The sequence below is a fragment of the Trichechus manatus genome, unplaced genomic scaffold (genome assembly GCF_000243295.1).
Source record: "Trichechus manatus latirostris isolate Lorelei unplaced genomic scaffold, TriManLat1.0 scaffold00001, whole genome shotgun sequence".
Classification (NCBI taxonomy): Eukaryota; Metazoa; Chordata; class Mammalia; order Sirenia; family Trichechidae; genus Trichechus; species Trichechus manatus.
The window spans coordinates 13879266-13884908 of NW_004443937.1; the positions used below are offsets into that span (position 1 = coordinate 13879266).

Below are 5643 nucleotides of genomic sequence, written 5' to 3' on the forward strand. Positions count from 1 at the left end.
TTTACCATGGACTGAAGTTTATTTTATTTTTATGTTTTCCAAAAATTGATTCCAAGAGTTCCTACAGATGTCCTGCAGAAGGAAAACATGTTTTGCTCACTCAACCTTCGACTTCCTTGTGGCGCCACAATGGTGGGGGCCCACGAACTCGAGGAAAGCGTGGGGTGACTTTTCCCTTGGTTATTTTTTTTTTTTCCATCTCACTGTCAGAGGACAACAAAAACATGTTTTCCTTTTTCACCAAAGGAAATTGGAACTTTCTTATTGACTACTTGTTGCCTAAAATTCATTGTCCTTCTCCTGCAATTCGGTTGGGTGAGATATGTGAGTTAACTTCAAGATTAAGAACTGTCCTTTGTTTTCCTGAAAGGACAACCATCACAACCAACATTTTTTGTTCACAAAAGCCATCGACACCATGGAAATTCACCTTAATATCCTCGTCAGGGAGCCCCTGGGTGGTGCAGAGAGTTAACATGCTTAACCAAAAGGTTGGAAGTTCAAGTCCACCCAGGTGCCTCAGAAAAAAAAGCCTGGTACTCTACTTGTGAAAAATCAGCTACTGAAAACCCTATGGAGCACAGTTCTACCCTGATACACGTGGGATCTCCATGAGCTGGAATTGACTCAACAGAAACTGGTTTATCTTTGTCAGAGCCTATGCACACATTTGAAATGGTGGTAGTCAGTTCAGTTTTACCATCCCACGTTCTCAAGTTTTCTCATAGCATTACCTATTTGAAATGCACAGATCTGTGTAGGTGTGCACATGGCCCATATTCTGGTCAAGGTGAAAGACTGCTTAGTGTCCAATGAAACTGAAATGGTGTGTGGTATCTGGTAGGGCTCAAGAATCTTTGTTCCTCATGGGCATATCCAACTTATCTAGCAACATCTATTTATTATTTAAAACATACTGTCCTTTCCCACGGTACTGCAGTGTCTCTGTTATCATTAAGTCAGACGATTCCACATGTGCTGGTCTGATTCTGGACTCTCTATTCGGTTCCATGAATCTATTTGTCTGTCTTTGCAACCAGATCCAACCCAAACCAAACCAAACTCATTGCCATTGAGTCAATTCCAACTTATGGTGACCCCATGTATTCTACCCCAGGAGAACTACTCCATAGCGTTTTCTTGGCTGTAATCTTTATGGAAGCAGATCACCAGGCCTTTCTTCTGTGGTGCTGCTTGGTGGGTTTGAACCAGAAACCTTTAAGTCAATAGTTGAATGCAAACCATTTGTACCACCCAGGGACCTTTTACCAAGACCACCTTGTCATTTTTTTTTTTTGTAATGCATTGTAATTTTATTTATATGTTTACTTAATTTTAATAGTATTGTATTTTGTTTTTGGTGAAAGTTTACACAGCAGATTAGGTTCCCATTTAACAATTTCTACTCGTATTGTTCAGTGACATTGTCATGGCACCACTGACGAGCCTGACACAAGGAGACCCCCAGGAAGTATTTGATGGAAACGAATAAATGAATGAATGAAGGAATATGTGGGGGCAGTGGTAGTTCAGTGGTAGAATTCTCGCCTCCCATGCAGGAGACCTGGGTTCAATTCCTGGCCAGTGCACCTTGTACACAGCCACCACTCATCTGTCAGTGGAGGCTTGCATGTGGCTATGATGCTAAACAGATTTCAGCAGAGCTTCTGGACTAAGACAGACTAGGAAGAAAGGCCTGGTGATCTACTTCCAAAAATCAACCAGTGAAAACCCTGTTTCACACCAGTCTGATCTGTAGCCGATCATGGGGATAGTGCAGGACTGAGCAGTGTTTTGTTCCATTGTGCATGGGGTCACCAAGAGTCAGGGCCCAATTCCACAGCAGCTAGCAACAACAACATTTATACCCAGGGTTACCTAGGGGACCATCCATCCCGGTTTGCCCAGGGCTAAGGGTTTCCTGGGACACAGGACTTTCAGTTCTAAAATCAGGGATGTCCTGGGCAAACCAGGATGAGTTGGTTACCCTGAGTTACTGCCATGTGGTCAGCATTGGGTTCTCCCTTTACAGTCACTATTCCGTCCAATCCTCATGCCTTGGCGGTGGGGGAAGGGGGGGGGGTCCCTCGAAGCAGAGCCTGAGTGAAGGATCTCGGTATAAGTGACTTATTGAGAAGTACTCACAGAAAGGAGGGAGGGTTGCAGGAGAGGGCAGGAGAGAAAGGTCAAGGAACCCCAGAACACACATAGCACCACAGAGCTGACCCCACCTGAAGGCAAGAGCCCAACCTGGAGAAGGTAGCTGGGGGCAATTCTTAGGAGAAGGGGCAGATGTCAGCCGTTTGCTGGTATCCTGGTAATGGGGATCTGGGCGGAGCCCCCGTGTCTGCTATCTTCCTAATAGCCATGGAGGGAGGTTTAAGTATGATTATATCTTTAATGACCTTTTCAACCTAAAACCACCCAGTGGCTCCCCACTTGACTTAGAATAAAATCTAAAATCCTTGCAATGGCCTGCAAGGCTCCCTGTGATCTGGCCTCATTTCTGGCCCTTCATCTCATATCGCACTCCCCTCATGCAGGCCTCTGGGACACCCTGGCCAAGCTTTGCTTGCCTCAGGGCCTTTGCACTTGCTGTTCTCTGCCTGGACTGCTCTTCCCCTATCTTCCTGTGGCTGGATCCTTCCTAGCATTGAGCAAATGTCACCTTGGAGAGGCACTCCCCTCCAACATTCCTCAATGCCCCTACTCACTCTCTATCACATGACCCTGGTTCTTTTCTTCATCACACCACTATCTGACATTATTTTATTTTTCAATCACTTTCTATCTGTCTCCTCCTCCAATATATAAATCCCATGAGGGCAGGCAGTGTATCTGTCCTTTACTCTATCTTAAGGCCTAGAACAGTGCCTGGCACATAGTAGGTGCTCAATAAATATTTGTTGGATAAATGAACACACTCCCGTTTTATAGAGGGCAAAGTTGAATCTCTGAAAAGTCATGTGACTGACACAAAGTCGCCAGCTGCTGAGTGGCAGAGCTAGAAATCCAAGCAGGCTAACCCGAAGGTGGGGCTCTTACTCACCAGGCTGCCCCACCTCCTTTGTGCCATCAAAGGTCTGGGCTCAAGTCCTCATCCAAATCAGAGGCAGACAGATAAGTGGGGAGTGGGTGAGTGGCAGGCCTCTGGGGAGGCCTCTTGGTGCAGCTGAGCAGTCTGTGCCCTGACTGCTTTTCTGGGGACCCAGATCTCAATCTTGCTTATAAGAATGTGCAGCCCCAGCTCTGGAAGGTGGGGAGCGGGTGCTGTCTGCAGCGGTGATCAGTGTGAATAATAAACGTTTAGAGTTTATAAGCTCGAGTTAACTTCCCTCACTCCGGTGACTAATGGGCTTCCCCGAGCCCATAACTCACTCTGTCCCTCCTTGGCTTCAGAGCCCAGTGTGGATGGAGGCAGAGGAAGGAGGGAGCCAGCCGACAAGGCCTTATTTACGGCAGTAGAAGGGTGAAAGCAGTGCTTGCAGGAGCAGCAGAGTCTCTCTGGCTGGCTTCAGGCTCCAGTGGAGAGAAGATGGCTGGGTGGGGCCAAGGCTGGCCATTTTCTCCCTGGGTCCACCTCTGCCACCTACGGGTGGGGTGCCTGGGCCGAGTTCTTTCCCCTCTCAGGCCTCCAGTTCCTCATCTGTCAGAGAACATAATCACCTGGGCTGTTACAAGAATCAGACCACGTAATGGATAGCAGCCGTGCTTGACACAAGGACTCTTCTGCGCAAATGTGGAAAAGTCCAGGGAGAAGAGCATGGAGCTGTAAAAATGGAGAGCTCAAAGATCACCGCCCCTTGCTCCTCAAATGACCAGCAGCATCAGTATCACCTGGAAGTTTGTCAGAAATGCAGACTCTCAGGCCCTGCTCCCACCTGACTGGATCAGAACCTGCATGTTAACAAGGTCCCCAGTGATTCTTGTGCAAAATTCAGTCTGGAAATCACTGACCTGGACCACTTCTGGCCCATCTGAAACCTGGTGCTCCCTTTCACCAATGCCATGCCCAGAGCAGACATTGCTAATTAATTGCAGACACTTCCAGTGGATCCTAGAGTGGCTTCTGAAGTCCCTTCTGCATAAACACACCTGGCTGCCTCTACTGCTGTTCAGAGTTGGCACGCAAGATGGAAACTGGTTATCCTCCAAGCCTAGACCCTGAACCCCCAAATCTTTGACCGAGCTTAGGAAAACTAGCCTAGTCTCTTCACGGTTTCCGGAGCCCGTGCCATTCACAGAACAGGGAAGGCAGGATGAGGCTTGGGAGAGGCACATATGGGGAACTGAGGCAGGGAGAACCCATGGGGCTCAGTGAACAATGGGACCCCTGCTCGTGTATCCCTTGACAGGCTCAGCAGGGGGGTCCACAATGAGCTGGAAGTCACATGGGCCTCCCAGGAGCCCCCAGCCCAGCAGGGAGAGGACAAATTTCCGTCCTGTCCTTGGGCTGATTTCCATTACATGCAAGTGCCCTCCCTCGCTCCCAATTATCACATGGTGGACAGATCTCCTTAACAACCCTTTAAATGGCTGCACAGCATGATGAAAGTAATCGATGTCACTGAACTGTACATGTAAAAAATGTTGAAATGGCACAATGTTTGTTATATATATCCTCGCCACAAAAATTTTTTAAATTAAAATTTAAAAATTTTTTAAATGAAAAAACTTTGAGTTTTGCTACAAAAAAAGTTGCCATGGAATTGATTCCCACTCACCGTGACCGCATGTGGGTCAGAGTAGAATGGGGCTCCACAGGGTTTTCAAAAAAGAACCGTTTAAAAATGACTTTTAAGAAAAAGTATTTACTAGTTAAACTATTAGAGCTGTGAAAACTTATTGTGTGAGTCAAACAATTTGGAAGCGACACAGAAAAAGCTAATCATCTTGCTCCCAGCAATCCTCTCCCCTGGGGTGACTGATGTTAGCAGTTAAGTGATTATTTCTTTCCAGTTTTCTCCTTGCTTTTGCAAATATACTTACAAAAATAGCATCATACTATATGCCTGACTTTGCAATTTGTTTTTTGTCTAATAATAAATCATAAACACGGTTCCAGCTCCACGCATAGAGATCTAACTAATTTTATTAGCTGGCTAATATTTTATAGGGTAAATGTCCTATAATTCATTCAATCATTGCTCTCTTGATCGACATTTAGTACACTTTTTTTTTGGCAACCAATATCCTTGTATGGAGAATCACCTTAGGCATCTATGGTTTTGCAGGATAAAGTCTCAAAAGTGAAATTGCTGGATCAAAGGGTACAGCCATTTTAAACTTTCCAGAAACAGCAGACTACTGTCCCAAAAGATTGTGGCAGTTCACACTTCCTCTCAGCAGCGTCGAAATGTCCTGACTCCTCCTCCTCTTTTCTGGCACTGGATGTCATCAATATTTAATATTTTTTCCAATCTGATGGGAGAAGAATGGCATCTCATTGTTCTTTTAATTTGCATCTCCACGACTGCCTGGGAGGTTGAGCATCTTCTCATTGGTTCATTGGCCATTTGCATTTCTCTATCTGTGAATTCCTGATCATATTCTTTGCCCACGTTTCTTTCTCTAGTTTTGTTTTGTGTTTTTCTTATCAATTTATAGGCACTGTTTGTGCAGTAGGAATATTAACTCTTTGTT

At 45.7% G+C, this 5643-nt stretch overlaps 1 non-coding gene across 1 annotated transcript; it reads left to right on the top strand.

Moving 5' to 3' along the window:
• Positions 1-1518: 1518 nt before the first annotated feature.
• TRNAG-CCC (transfer RNA glycine (anticodon CCC)) lies at positions 1519-1589 on the top strand. Its single transcript has one exon. It is a non-coding gene; the product is annotated as a tRNA-Gly (tRNA).
• Positions 1590-5643: the final 4054 nt, after the last annotated feature.